Source organism: Dipteris shenzhenensis, unplaced genomic scaffold (assembly GCF_047967505.1).
Source record: "Dipteris shenzhenensis isolate YYH24624 ecotype China unplaced genomic scaffold, Dip_SZ_1.0 scaf0213, whole genome shotgun sequence".
NCBI lineage: Eukaryota > Viridiplantae > Streptophyta > Polypodiopsida > Gleicheniales > Dipteridaceae > Dipteris > Dipteris shenzhenensis.
The window spans coordinates 12,787-28,978 of NW_028239519.1; the positions used below are offsets into that span (position 1 = coordinate 12,787).

Consider the following 16,192-nt stretch of genomic DNA (forward strand, 5'->3'; position numbering starts at 1 on the left):
AGGATCATTTGGAGTTGCTTCGATCCGAGCCAATTTCCTATTCATTTGTTCCGTCTTACTCGATTCTCTTGACACATATTTACCCGCAGGAGCCAAAGGATTATCCCCTGGTGGATTTTGCGATAAATCACCAATTATGTTTGGTTTCCTCCCCACCCTGCAGGGATCTAGACGAACCAGTGGAGGCGCTGATTGAAGAGGCAGAGCAACTGGGGGGTGAGATGGAGATGCATCACGGGACCTTTCCTCTGTCGATATTTCTTTCCCACGGGAGGTAGGAGGATAATTCCCGATCAGGAGCAACTGGCGTTGCTTCCTCCTGATAAAGAACTTAAGACTATTCCGAATCTTCGATACAGATATGCTGATCCTACATTCTAAAAGACTCCGATATATAGTAGATAGAGATTTACTAGGTTCTGCATCCGTATGAGCTACCGCAGCCTGTGACGAATCTTCCGTAGATGATATTGTTTCTAGATAATAGGAAGAGTCTTCTCTTACGGATTGTAGTCGCTTACTAGCTTCGTAAGCTCTATCCGGGGAGCGACGTGGGGTATTGTAGAACCACCGGAGGAGTCTCCAACAGTATGATTTCATATATTATTTATATGGTGAGGAGGGGAATTCACGAAGTAAATTACTAAGTGGATGAATCCCCGTAATCGAATCCTCTTTTCTAATTCCCTTCTCTAATCGTCACTATACCATCCTAATTTCCTTCCCTCATCTCATTCGCTTCTTCTAGGAACCTCCGGATCGGTCGAAATATTAGAATCCCTCGATTGATACACGTGAAAAACGAGCAAGTTCAGCAGCTTTTTCTTCTGTTTCTCCCGACGCCGAATCCTCACCAATCCGGGTTAGGGGAATGTCTTGCCGACCCCTCATCTTCAAGTAAAGGACTCGACGAGGATAGAAACCTCCTCGAATTTCCAATTTAACTGCTTGTATATCTCTCATTGCAAATTGGATACAAATACGACGGTTTCCCCCGGGGAAACCCCAGCGAGAAATGGGGAAGATTCCTTCTCATTTATCAAATGAATTGTAGCCGCTACCCACATCCCGAAATATCGTACGCCACGGATAAAATCCAGGGAAGAGACCCGCGATACCATAGAAACACATCACAATACCTTGTGGAATGAAAACAATCTGTCCAGATGGAAGTGTGGGGATTAAATCTTCACCAATATAACTAGAGATTCCAACCGCCGGAAAACCCATTGCGCCACGAACCGGGATACGGGCCCAACACAAATTACTGAATCTACGAGAACCTCTTGGAGAATCTACTCGAAACCATTCGGATTGACGATTCATTAATACTCCCTCCAGAAATTGCCTTGTTGGAATGAATCAGCCGCTTATATTGTTATTGGTCCCACCTCTACCCTACCCCCCCCCCCCCTCCCCGAATAGATGCAGATACAGATACAGCCGATGCTTCGACATCACTTCATTTTGAAAAGGATTCTTGGAAGGGATTCTGTTTCCGAGAAGTTTAGAACATTTTCCACTGTTTTGGTGCGTAGGTGGGGGTCGCTAAGATCTATATGTCTTAGCAACGATGGAACGATCCACGTCTCACTTATCCATAAGGGGAAAGTGAGATATAGATTGAGATGACGTTAAAGATTCCCAAGTGCTAAAACAAGTGCTCAAATAAAATAACCGCCGGTGAAGCTATGTGGAAAGAATATATCCGACCGAATCAAAAGCAAGAGTAGTAGTCGTAATTGATCGATCCTATGGAACAATTTCCGTGAGATAGTGTACAGAACAAGAAATTGTAGAATTTCGTCCCGTTCTATATAAATAAACAGAGATATCATTGTAATTGCCGGAAAGACCGAACCTACTAGGGGTACAGAAATGGAAGGTAAATAGGACGCTGTCGTAATGGAATCACCTCAAGTAAGAAAGATATGACACAGATAGATGTATCTATAATGACATTATATTGTTATTTTTATCTTTTATCCCCCAATGTCTAATAATAGTCTCCTTATCTCACGTAGAAAGGAAGTTTTTATACATTCGATATATCGAGACAGTTACTCGGAAATTGCTACGAAATCCATATTGTTTCCGGTAAGGTATCTGATTCCAGCTCCGATCAACTGACTCAATGAATCTGCAGACATCCGCGGTGTCTACTTCGTCGAATCAGGCGCACAGCAGAGTCCGAAATTATACCGATGGTTAATCTCGATTTCTTACTGAGGTATAATTGCATTGTGGCATAATTTGCATGGCGTGATATCAGAGAAGGATAGAAAAGTATTGTTACGACGGTTCGCTGAATAAATTCCTCTCATTGGAGAGGTAGAGAGATTAGTAGGACAACCCCGAATTGATAATTCCTAACTTGATTAATGAGAAGGAGGGAGAGTGATAGAAACGGGGGTTTAACCGAATGGGGGGAAAGGAGGTTCAATTCCTTTTACAAGGAGCTGAAGAATAAAGCTCAGATATCTCACTCGGAACACCTTTTAGAGGATTACGTGGAACAATTGAATCGGGTGATCCATGATCAAATAAAGATTCAGCTACTTGAAAGCCATCGGGTATCTTCTGACGCAGTGTTTGTTCAATCACCCTTTTCCCAGCAAATGCTATGTATGCTTTGGACTCAGCAATAATTACGTCCCCTAACGTACCAGAACTAGCAGTAACACCACCCGTAGTTGGATAGGTAGGAACCGATATATATAATAATCCCTTCTGAACCTGATGTATTTGTGGGACGGGAGGAATCTTAGCCATCTGCATCAGACTCAACGTCCCTTCTTGCGTACGTGCTCCGCCGGAAGCACAGATAATAACTAGTGGAAGGGATTGATCCGTGGCACATTCGATTGAGCGGGTAATCTTTTCACCTACCACAGAACCCATACTTCCCCCCGTGGATTGAAAGTCCGTAACACCAAGCGCAATAGGTGTCCCGTTTAGACATCCCACCCCTGTCTGAACAGCATCAGTTAAACCCGTTCGTTTCTGGGAGTTGATGATGCGACTTCCATGAGAATCCCCGTCAGAGAAACCTGGAACATCTTATGCAGTCATGTCTTCATCCATGGGAATCCAAGTGTCACGATCGATCGGAAGTTCGATTCTTTCTGTACTAGTCATTGGGGGGTGATAGCCGCACTCCTCACAAATATTTTTATTTTGTTTTGGGAATCTCACGTAAAGCATGTTACCGCAGTTGTCACACCGAGTCCACAACCCCCTGTCGGTATCAATGCTTATGTCTCTATTCCTTCCTCTCTCACTCAAAACGTAACCCTTTGTGGCTTTTTCGAGGAAAGCCCCGATCAATCCACCAAATTCGCGTTTATCTTCGAACCGATTTCTCACAGACATAGGAATTTCCTCATTCATTTCTTCTCCTTCGCTTCGGAGGTAAAAACAGTCGATTCTATTAGATTTCATTTCATCAATGAGATAGACACAGAGATGGAGAAATCATTTCTGAACTATCAGGATCAGCGTCTGTTCGGAATAGGCGTCGAATCGAGACTGACTCCGAATCCGATAACTAATTGGCAATTGACTGATCATCTATTTGATCAATCATATGTTAGAACCCCACAAATAATTATCCAATAACACTTCGTGGAAATAGTTGTGTCGTGTACTGAGAGGCACTGAATCATTTCCTTACTACTCGAGTCTCTGCAGCTCGTATTCCACCTCTCCTATGCAAATTGGGGGGGATTCGAACCCCCGTCCCCATGGATCGGAACCATGTGCTCTCATCCGCTGAGCTACCAACTCCGATCCGTGGCATATCGGGAGTATGGAGGGGAATGTTCCTTCTCCCTATACTCCCTGTTCGCCCCACGAATCCTACCGAATGAATGAGATTCCCGAATAGTTACGGAAATTACAATGTATCAATTGTGTCGAATTCAAATTTGATCTGTTTCCATACCTCGCAAGCAGCAGCCAATTCGGGACTCCACTTACTAGCTTCGCGGATAATCTCGTTACCTTCACGAGCAAGATCACGTCCCTCATTACGAGCTTGTACACAAGCCTCCAATGCAACTCGATTAGCTACGGCGCCTGGTGCGTTTCCCCAGGGGTGTCCCAAGGTTCCTCCGCCGAACTGTGAGACAGAATCATCTCCGAAGATTTCAGTTAGAGCGGGCATATGCCAGACATGGATACCTCCCGAGGCTACGGGAAATACACCTGGCATGGATACCCAATCCTGAGTGAAATATATACCACGGCTTCGGTCTTTCTCGATATAATCGTCGCGTAGCAAATCGACGAAACCCAGTGTGACTTCTCGTTCTCCCTCCAGTTTACCCACTACGGTCCCGGCGTGGATATGATCCCCGCCGGACATACGCAATGCTTTGGCTAGGACACGAAAATGGATACCGTGATTTCTCTGTCTATCGATAACAGCATGCATCGCGCGGTGGATATGAAGCAGTAGCCCATTATCTCGACAATAAAAGGCCAAGCTAGTATTTGCAGTGAAGCCTCCCGTCAAATAATCATGCATGACGATGGGTGCTCCCGATTCTCTAGCAAAGACTGCTCTTTTCATCATTTCCTCACACGTACCCGCAGTGGCATTTAGATAATGTCCTTTTATTTCGCCCGTTTCGGCCTGAGCCTTGAAAAGAGCTTCTGCCACAAACAGGAACCGGTCCCTCCAACGCATGAATGGTTGAGAATTTACGTTCTCATCATCCTTCGTAAAATCAAGTCCGCCACGGAGACATTCGTAAACAGCCCTGCCATAGTTTTTAGCAGATAAGCCCAATTTTGGCTTGATTGTACATCCCAGCAAGGGACGACCATATTTGTTCAGTTTATCCCTTTCGACTTGGATACCGTGAGGCGGCCCAATGAAAGTCTTGGAATAAGCAGGAGGAATTCTCAGATCCTCCAAACGTAGAGCTCGTGGGGCTTTAAATCCAAATACGTTACCTACAATGGAAGTGAACATATTGGTGACGGAACCCTCTTCAAATAGATCCAAAGGATAAGCTACATATGCGATATATTGATTCTCTTCCCCAGCAACGGGTTCGATGTCGTAGCATCGACCCTTGTAACGATCGAGACTAGTCAGTCCATCCGTCCACACAGTGGTCCACGTACCTGTGGAAGATTCTGCAGCTACTGCAGCTCCAGCTTCCTCAGGCGGTACCCCGGGTTGCGGAGTCATCCGGAAGGCTGCCAAGATGTCAGTATCTTTGGTCTCATAATCGGGAGTATAGTAAGTTAGTCGATAATCTTTAACACCAGCTTTGAACCCAATACCTGTTTTAGTCTCTGTTTGTGGTGACATGAGTCCCTCCTTACAATTCAATTAGTAAATCCTGCAAGGATGAGATCTGCTCGACATAGATGGAAGAATTCAACGTGAAGCGTGGAATAGGTCCTGATAGATTCGACTCGAGACGTTTGTCGAAACTCTACCTCAAGCATGGGACATTAGTATTTTATAATACGTCCCACATGTAATGCAACTGACTCTGGTTGTTTCGCACGGAAATTGCTTGAAGAATTAGATCGTAATACATCTCGATACATTGACTCGGGAATCTTTTCGTGGTTAGACTGGTCAGTAGAAGCAAAAAAGGGGATTGAATTCGATATCTGGTTCGCTTTGCGAATAGACGGGGGAAAAAAGGGGATTCGACGAATGAGATGTAGCAATCACATCTAACTAGATGGACCAACTCGTGGGTATCGCGCTCTTTTGCCTCCGACCCATATGTGGAGAGGAGGAAATCAAATCCTACAGTACCTGTCACCCATCTGGATGGATCGGAATCGACTTCCGAGGAAGCAAATGATATGTTTGAAAAAGGGGGAGAAGGGTGTGGAACTAGTAACTCCCCACCATCAACCAATTAGCAATGAAATGCCAGATGGTTCTGCCAATTCGACAATCAAATGAAGATAATACACCAAAACAGTTACGAAAACCAGTTCTTCTGCTTTTGGAATTTCTAAATCAGTGGAGAGAAATGTGGGATATATTACCCAGATCATTGGACCAGTATCGGATGTGTCTTTCCCTCCAGGTAAAATGCCCAATATCTACAACTCTTCGATGGTTAAGGGGAAAAACCCGGCGGGTCAAGAGATTAATGTTACTCGTGAGGTGCAACAATTACCGGGTAATAATGAAGTCAGAGCCGTAGCTATGAGTGCTACAGATGGTCTGATGAGAGGTATGGGCGTCGTCGATACAGGAGCTCCTCTCAGTGTTCCTGTTGGTGAAATTACTCCTGGTTGAATCTCTAATGTCCCTGGTGAACCCGTCGATGACTTGGGTCCCGTAGATATTGGTACGACGTCCCCCATTCATAGATCCGCTCCGGCATTTACGCAGTTGGATACTAAATTATCTATATTTGAGACGGGGATTAAAGTCGCGGATCTTTTGGCTCCCTATCGTCGAGGAGGAAAGATTGGATCATTTGGAGGAGCTGGAGTGGGAAAAACGGTTCCTATCACGGAATCAATTAACAACATCGCCAAGGCTCACGGAGGTGTATCTGTATTTGGTGGGGTGGGGGAACGCACCCGTGAGGGTAATGATCTTTACATGGAAACGAAGGAATCGAAAGTTATTAATGAACAAGATATATCAGAATCGAAGGTGGCTCCAGTTCATGGTCAGATGAATGAACCACCAGGAGCTCGTATGAGAGTTGGTTCAACTGCTCTGACAATGGCTGAATATTTCCGAGATGTGAACAAGCAAGATGTCCTTTTATCTATCGACAACATATTTCGTTTTGTCCAAGCAGGATCAGAAGTTTCTGCTTTATTGGGTAGAATGCCTTCCGCCGTGGGTCATCAACCAACTCTTAGTACAGAAACGGGATCCCCACAAGAGAGAATTACTTCTACCAAGGAAGGATCGATAACTTCTATTCAAGCTGTTTATGTACCTGCAGATGATTCGACTGACCCAGCTCCTGCTACAACATTTGCACACCCAGATGCTACCACTGTGCTTTCGAGAGGACTAGCAGCTAAAGGTATTTATCCGGCTGTAGATCCCTTGGATTCGACTTCAACCATGTTACAACCCTGGATTGTGGGTGAAGAGCATTACGAAACCGCACAAGGGGTTAAACAGACTTTACAGCGTTATAAGGAATTGCAAGATATTATAGCTATTCCCGGACTGGATGAATCGTCAGAAGAGGACCGTCTAACGGTAGCTCGGGCTCGGAAGATAGAACGTTTCTTATCACAACCCTTCCTCGTAGCAGAAGTATTTACTGGTTCGCCAGGGAAATATGTTAGTTTAACAGAAACCACTAAGGGATTTCAAATGATTCTTCCTGGAGAATTGGATAATCTCCCTGAACAAGCTTTTCATCTGGTTGGCAACATCGATGAAGCCACCACGAAGGCTGCAACCTTACAAGTGGAGGGTCAATGAAAGGGATGGTACTGAATCTTCGTGTAATGGCTCCTAATCGAACTGTTTGGAATTCTGAGGTTCGAGAAATCGTCCCATCTACGAGTAGTGGCCAGATTGGTGTATTGCCCAATCACGCTCCACTTCTTACAGCTTTGGATATGGGAGTCCCGAAGGTACGTCACGATGGACAGTGGTCCGCAATGGCGTTGATGGGTGGTTTCGCCATGGTAGACAGTAATCAGGTAACAACATCAGTCAACGAAGCAGAACGAGCTACCGAAATTGATCCTGAGGAGGCTCGGGAAGCTCTTCAGACAGCTCAAGCTGACGCAGCTCAAGCCGAAGGCAGAAGGAAAGCTATTGAAGCTAATCTAGCATTTAAAAGAGCTAAGGCGAGATTAGAGGCTTCAAATACTACTCAATCATTCCCACTTTTAGTTGCGCCTGTGAGAAACGACGGGAAAAGCATGATGGGACACACAATGATTTGTTAGTCCCGTAATACTTCGTATCCATCCCAAATATTTGTAGAACTTATTAGGTATCATTTCAAGTATTGTGGTACCTAATGAGTTTTACCTACTATTGGATTCGAACCAATGACTCTCGCCGTATGAAAGCGACACTCCAACCACTGAGTTAAGTAGGCTTCTATTGCTTGTAGTACTCTATTATACCGACCCAGGGAGAGAATTTCAAACAATTAGAACATCAATAAATATTTGATTTTAACGGCAAAAGATGAGTCTCGCCTCCTTCTCGGTTGGTTACCAGCTTGACAGGGATCATCCGATGCATTATACTAATGTAGCCACAGGGCTATAGCTCAACGGTAGAGCACCTCGTTTACACGTGCGCCGATGCTTCTCGGGAAGGGTTCGTCGCTATTCAACCGATCTACGCGGAATATACCGCGTAAGTTACTTATGTCTTACCCTATTGGGAGATGTGGAAGAACAGTAGCATGACGAAGAATCGATCGGAAAAAGGATCGATTTCGGTGGGTTGATATGGTCAGTAGATGATACGTCTAATGCTAAGGGTGGTGGGGGCAATGCGAGGACCTCAACAAGATCTCTTCTTCGTCCTACGAACCTTGAGGTGTATGAGGGTATCGTATCTCCTTCCTAGGCGATCGAGACACTTAGAATTAAGTGGATTTGTGTCTACGGGATGCAAACCTGTGTCAACACTAAGAATCTTCTCGAGAGACTTCGGGATTGCTTCGGAGGGAACGAGTTCTTCGAGCACACGGAACCATTTCTTTGTTATTTATAATGAAGCAAAGGATGGTGCATCAACAATGGCTTCTTCCTCCCATCCGGTGGAAGACTAGTTGATGAGGGAGCCCAATGCCACGAAAGAAGCATGTTGGGTTCGTGAAGCAGTTCAAGAATTTATATATTCCGATCTGCATTACCGAGAATGTTTACGGTTCGAATCCGTATAGCCCTAATCTTTAATGATAAGCCGGTCTCGCCCATCGCAGCGGAACTAATTGAGAATTACCCAGATTCAACGCGACTCGCATGAACTATATAGATCGTAGGGTCACTACTTCCGTTTCGATCAGGGGATAGGGATGAAGATCAGGAAGGAGAAGGAATTATTCATTAATAAGTTCCTCAATGATGGTCAATCGGAGAAAATTCAGATAAGAATCTAAATTGACGGATTGCTTTCCATAATAGATAATCCGTATAAATCAATCTTATGCATCGATTCGGTAGGGAGGTACATACCATACCCCACTACCTACTTAGTAGAATATAGTCCCCATCCGGTTCTTCCGGCAATTTGACTCATCTCACGGATTCCAGCCAAGAGCTCATTTCCGGATGGGGAGTCCCGTTTCTAATAATCTTCTCGCAAGTCCATTTGGTATCCAGCATCTTCCGAGGACTGGATCGGAGGGACGATTGGCTCATCACTGGGGGGGTGTACATCCCGATTCCATTCTGGGATGAGATGTCCGTGAGCCACGTCTGGCATCTCATCCCCGATCGAACGATCGAGGAGTCAGCAACCCCCCCCCCCTTCACTTATCATAAAGATGTTACACCCACACGGTGGGGTGAGAAGATAAATACCGAAGCAGGAGGAGTATGTAAATGTTTTTGCTTCCTAAACACGATTCCTTCCGGATCCTCCTACTAGTATCCATCCTTATTCCCTATACAGCCTTTTCGGTTTCCAGATCCGTCGCACCCATCCGCGAGGGGCCTGAAAAACTAACAAGCTATGAATCAGGTATGGAACCAAAGGGAGGGGCTTGGATCCAATTCCAGATCCGTTATTATATGTTTGCCCCGGTATTCGTTATTCCCGACGTCGAGACGGTCTCTCCCTATCCCCGGGCTATGAGTTTCAGGGAATTGGGTCTATTTGCTTTTACTGAAGTGTCTATCCCCATATCCATATTAATTGTCGGTTCGATTTATGCATGGTGAAAAGGAGCATTGGAATGGTCCTAATTTCTAACTATTCGGGTAAGAGGAACGGAGTCGACTCCCGTGGGGGGAATCCACTAATTAACTCCGTGGAGTCCTTCTCCCCCGATCAAGACACATCAAACTCGATTATTTTGACTAACTTGAATGATCTCTCCAATTGGTCTCGACTTTCCAGTTTGTGGCCACTCCTTTACGGTACTAGCTGCTGCTCCATTGAATTCGCCTCATTAATTGGTTCACGCTTCGACTTCGACCGGTACGGTCTAGTACCAAGATCCAGCCCCAGACAAGCTGATCCCATAATAACGGCGGGTACTATCACCATGAAGATGGCTCCGTCTCTAGTGAGACTCTATGAACAAATGCCCGAACCAAAGTATGTAATTGCTATGGGGGCATGTACCATTACGGGAGGCATGTTTAGTACGGATTCTTACAGCACCGTTCGCGGAGTGGATAAATTGATTCCTGTGGACATTTATTTGCCAGGGTCGTCCGCCCAAGCCCGAAGCTATTATTGATGCTGTGACAAAACCCCGCAAAAGAATTGCTCAGGAAAACTATAGGGATCGAACTTCTTGTCGAACCCGGAAGAGATATTTTAGTCTGAATCACCGACTTTTTTTCGTACCCAATACCTATACCGGTGAATACAATCAACGAATCGCAAATCAGTCTTCGAAATCCCTATCAAATATCCTCTCGAAGGGATTGAGTGGATTCGAAAGTATGCATGAAGAATCCGTATCAGAGGCGGGCGGGTGAAGATATTCCACAGAGATATAGAACGTTAGCTAATATGAGTATTATCAATAACAACGGCGATTCCAACATCGAGATGCGGGGTCGATTACCCGCTTGGTCGACTAGACATAGTTTAGCCCACAGACCTTTAGGTTCTGATTACCGGGGTGTCGAGATCCCACAGGTCAAAGCAGGGGATTGGCCTTCTATAGCTGTTGCTTCATATGCGTGCGGTTTCAATTATCCCCGTTCCCAATGTGCCTATGATGCAGCACCAGGAGGATCCCTAGCTAGTGTGTATCATCTGACGGAGGTGCGAGACGATGCAGATCAACCTGAAGAAGTATGTACAAAAGTCTTCGTTCCGAGAAAAGACCCCAGGATTCCATCCGTTTGTTGGGTTTGGAAAAGTTCCAATTTCCAGGAACGGGAATCCTATGATATGTTAGGAATCACTTATGAGAGTCATCCGCACCTACAACGTATCTTAATGCCTGGGAGCCGGCTGGGATGGCCTTTACGTAAGGATTATGTCGTACCCGACTTTTATGAGCTACAGGATGCTTATCGAATTGGGACGGAGGCAAAATTGAAAGCCATCCTCCCACTAGCCAATTCTGTATCATTCTATTTAATCTTGTGCGGCAGGTGAGGCTGGTCTACCTTATTTGAGACACTTGTTTCTCGTACGATCAATCGCATCCACGTATCTGCATCGAAATCCGCACCTACATATGCACGTTCAAGCGTATGTAGGTGTGGGTATAGATACATACCCCGACCAGTAGACCAATAAGCAATCCATATTTTTTTTTTGGATTCTCCTATTTCCAAGTGCGGTTTTCGCCCGCAGCCATCAGATCAAATTATTTCCCATCGGTATGCCAGGAACCAGACTTGAACTGGTGACACGAGGATTTTCAGTCCTCTGCTCTACCTACTGAGCTATCCCGGCCAGTGATTCCGCGATAATCCCAAACAAATATCCCAGCGTGGATTGATTCTTTCCCTTACCTATCCGTCCAATCGAAGTAACTATCCTCACGAATCCATTTTTTTTTTTATACCTTGCAGGCGAACCATTCAGACAATCCATTGGATTTGCCGAATGGTTCAGTCGCAAACCACTCAAAAATATTCTCGAGCTGGGGACGAGACATCAATCCGATTCGATTGAGCTATGAATCGGGAGCATGGATCCCCTCTCGTTTAGGTGGAGGAAATCAATACGTATTCGGGAGATGTATCTCGATACCCTTCGTCCGCTTGATGGGTCGAAGAATCCCATCCACCAGAATAGACGGGGAGGGATTTCTCTGTTTCATGGGGTAGATGCTTCCCACAACTCCTACGCAATTTGGATAATATGTTTCATCCCGTTCTACTGGGGATGTAGGGACTCGAACCCTCACGGTCCTACAAAGACCAACGGATTTTCTTTCTACCACAATTTGCATTGCTGTTTCCATCAACGGCGTAGAGTTGGACTCCATCTCTATCCGCGAAGGTCTGTTACTAATGGTTATTCATCGAACCATATTCATCCGAATACGGAGTATACATACACAAAGAGGAAATCAGGAGAAGATGGGATTCGGGGATAATCGAGTAGATCCCACCAATACCCGAGATTCTCGAGATTTTGATACAATCCTCGGTGCGGATGTTGAGTATGCACTGGGAGAGGATCCTCGCCGCTTATAGGATCATTCTAGATTGAATCATCCATGGAAAGAGAACATCTATCCGCTTAATGAATAATAGAAATTAATAGATCGTTCGTCGGAATAGCTTCCGTCGAGTCTCTGCACCTATCTCATCATCCGAATCCTGCTTCTGAAATGAGATTTGGCTCAGGATCGCCTACTAAATAATCCTAGGTTTCCCTGAATTTGAAAGCTATCACTCGGTGTGTTTCCATACCTAGGCTCAATCCAATCGAGTCCGCAGCGTCTACCATTCCGCCATACCCCCCCCCCCCTTGAGTCCCAAACCGAAGCAATGGATCTGCAATTGCATCAAATCCTTTTGCATGCCATCCGAGTTTGCATGTTCCATGCCATTTGTTCCAGAGATATTTCACGAGTCTCTTGATTCCGGTCAAGCGGAAATTATATACCCCGTCCCGATTCCCGAATTCTCAACCTCTTCCCTTTTCTGTTTCTATTCCCAATTTCCTCCAGAAAGGGACTCCACCGATCCCAGAGAATATATATCTGCGAGACCATACCCTGCTTCTCCGTATTCGCGTACCCATAAGAATTATACACGGGTGGGGTAATTAAATCAATACGATACGGTAGGAGATGGAATTATCGACTCATCTAACCCATCTCTGTGGTTGAATAACCCTTGCGGCTGACTGCGCCGTGGGCGCAACCACCATTGTCGCTTTAGGAGGGTTCTATTCCATCCCATGGGGTTCAAAAGAACCAGGAAAGCTTGGTTTGGATTCGGAAGTACCACATTCACAAGGCAGAGGTTATCGGTTCGATTCCGGCAGAATATTGCCCAGTATCAGTCGATGCACCAATACCGTGTCTCCCTTCGGCTTTGTCCCCCGCGTCGAAGCCTCCATTTCCAATAGAGTCGATGGGAATTCGAGTATTTGTTCGTCTACATTCATATGTTATGATTATTACAAATACCAAATGTTCAACAAAATTGGGTGACACTTATAAATAGTACCAGTACTTCGATTACGGAGAGGTCCATTCCGGGTCTTACCATGCTTACAAAGAAGGAGTTTTTATGTCTCGTTATCGAGGACCCCGTCTGAAAATAATACGTCGTCTCAAGGATCTACCCGGGCTTACAAATAAAACATCAAATCCGAGAGAAGCACGAATTGCTATTGATTAATCTGCTTCGAGAAAGGTATCTCAATTTTGCGTGCGTCTGGAAGCCAAACAGAGATTACGTTTCAATTATGGATCAACGGAACGACAATTGCCTAGATACGTTCGTATTGCTAGAAGAGCCAAGGGTTCAACAGGTCAAGTACCATTACAGCTACTCGAAATGCGTCCAGATAATATTGTTTCTCGTCCAGGTATGGCTCCTACTATTCCTGCAGCTAGGCAATTAGTTAATCATAGACACATTCTAGTGAACGATCGTATAGTCGATATACCGAGTTACCGTCGCAAACCAAAAGATACTATTATTGTGAGAAATCGACCGGGTTCTCGCAATGGACCAAATAGAGAGATGGAATTTTCTCGGGGAGACAAAATACCTGATCATTCAACTTTTTCCTCGTCGGGAGACAGTAGACCCACAGGATTAGTGAATGGAATCGCAAATCGGGAGTCCACTGGGTTGGATATAAATGAATTGCTCGTCGTTGAGTATTACTCCCGCAAAGCCTAACCCCAAGTAATTATCTAATAGTCTGGGATTCCTCATTCTGAAATTCGGATACCCCCCCCCCCCGGGGGGGGGATTCTTGGAATTATTATTTGAAATCGGGAGTACTAACTGGAAGCATTCAAAGGATTAGCAATTCTTTGGGGTGCCGGAACAGAGTCAATGACGGAATGCAAAGGGGAAAGGGGGGGATTCGAACCCCCGGTAAACAAGAGTCTACATAGCATTTCCAATGCTACACCTTAAACCACTCAGTCACCTTTCCTGCAACTTTGTACTATTTACACATCTTACCAATCTAAGAAACCGGATAGCAACTCAATCCTCGATGATAGACGGGAAAAAGTGATTCCTGGAAGTGAGTGCAAGCCTCATCAGTTATTAAGAAATGAGATTAATTCCCGGAATTGAGGTAGGGGAGGTGACCCCATCCCTGGGATAGATTTTTAGTTGTTCCGAGTCGATTTCATAATGAGAGATTTTCAATTAGGTGATGCAGATCCCATCAAAAGCAATCACTCCATTAGTAATTATTCATGGATGCTGCGAGACTATATACCCCCATTCACACACGACTCTCATTCGGTGCGGAATTAGTTACTCCACCCTCCCAGTCGATTGAGGGGGAGGGACATAGATACCAGACGGATGCACCTCTTCCCCTTGTATTGCAAAAGAGATCTGTTCTTCCGGCATCCTGATTAACTCAATAATAAGTGGAACGAAGAGGAATTCCAATTACGCCTAGATCCCAGAGAAATGACAATTCTATTGATAGAACTCCCACGATTCTGGCGGATATCTTGTTACAAATCATACCGACTACTGATAGGGAGAAGAGAGCTTTTACTTATTATAGAGATGGTGCGATTTGGGGAGGGAAAATCGATTAACCTTAATTCCTAATTAATTGGGGGATTCAAATTCCGATAGACCCGCGTTTGGTGAAGGTATGTTTCGAACGGGAAACAAGTCCTTCTGTCGTGTATCCTCGATTGATGCAGCCTCAAATGCTCCAGTTTCGATCTCCGGCGAATCGTAGTAGTAAGCAAAAGGTGAAACCTACGGACCGACCTATTTGTAGGACTCCGTGGGTAGGCATAGGGGAGAGGCACTACGTGGAGGAATCGACAACGCAAAAGCTTCGTTACGGTTGGGTTCAGCCGCGCGTCGTGTTTCTATGACGAATACCAATAATGATTGGGACAACGAACATCCATCCCGTTCGTATTTTGGATACCCCTAGAATCATCGGAGATTGTCGAAGTAGCTGATCCCCATGAAACTCGAAGCGTTGGGAACAGAGAAATTGTCATTAGTCTCTTGGTGTCGACGTGTCGGAGTGGCACAACCATGTTAACAAGAGATTTTTGGCAGAAGGGATGGCTAGTCCAGTAGTTTCACAGACACTAGCCCCCGTTCATCCATAGGTTTAGAGTAGGAATTGCTAGACTATTCCAAATACTAGTCTCTCTCCATGCATCATGCAGGAGGAGCCGTATGAGGTGAGAATCTCAAGTACGGTTTTGAAGCGGAGCTCATTCACGCTGAGTGAGCGACCCTGACGAATGTCGGCCCAATCCGAAGGAGAATATGCAGAAGCTTCATAAAATTACTACAAAGCTATGCGTTTGGAGATTGATCCTCATGATCGGAGTTACATACCCCATAATATAGGTTTGATTCATACTAGCAATGGAGAACATGCAAAGGCTTTGGAATACTATTTTCAAGCATTGGAACGGAATCCTTTTCCACCACAGGCTCTTAATAATATGGCTGTGATCCGTCATTACGTGCGATTACCCATACTATAGGATCCCTTGATTCGAAACCACTCGATGTAGGAGGCTTTCCACAAGCATACTCCCATAAGGAGTTCTCCTGAGCTGTGGAATTTGGTGTCCCCCGTAGTAACTCAGGTCCGGGGGAAGAACGGAAGCCTGTGAATCCCATGGATAATCGGGTGAATTGAGGGAGAAAGCACCGCAAAGATTCGTCATCGAAAATCTGGGTCGATACGATGAGATTTGCTCACTCGGGGGGTTCTACAATCGATTCCTGTAATAGAATCGATTTGGAAAGGAATATCGAGCTATGGTGTAGTATCAAATCCCAAAGGAAACATTTCAGCGGATCTATTTTTAGAAGTAGGGGAATTAGTTCCGGGGGAGATTATTACCCTCCTCCACGAATTAGGAGT

The 16,192-nt window shown here is 45.1% G+C and overlaps 2 non-coding genes across 2 annotated transcripts; both read right to left on the reverse strand.

Annotated features, from left to right (window-relative positions):
- Positions 1-3,712: 3,712 nt before the first annotated feature.
- On the reverse strand, positions 3,713-3,786 carry TRNAR-CCG (transfer RNA arginine (anticodon CCG)). The gene has a single exon. It is a non-coding gene; the product is annotated as a tRNA-Arg (tRNA).
- Positions 3,787-14,167: 10,381 nt separating this feature from the next.
- On the reverse strand, positions 14,168-14,254 carry TRNAS-GGA (transfer RNA serine (anticodon GGA)). The gene has a single exon. It is a non-coding gene; the product is annotated as a tRNA-Ser (tRNA).
- Positions 14,255-16,192: the final 1,938 nt, after the last annotated feature.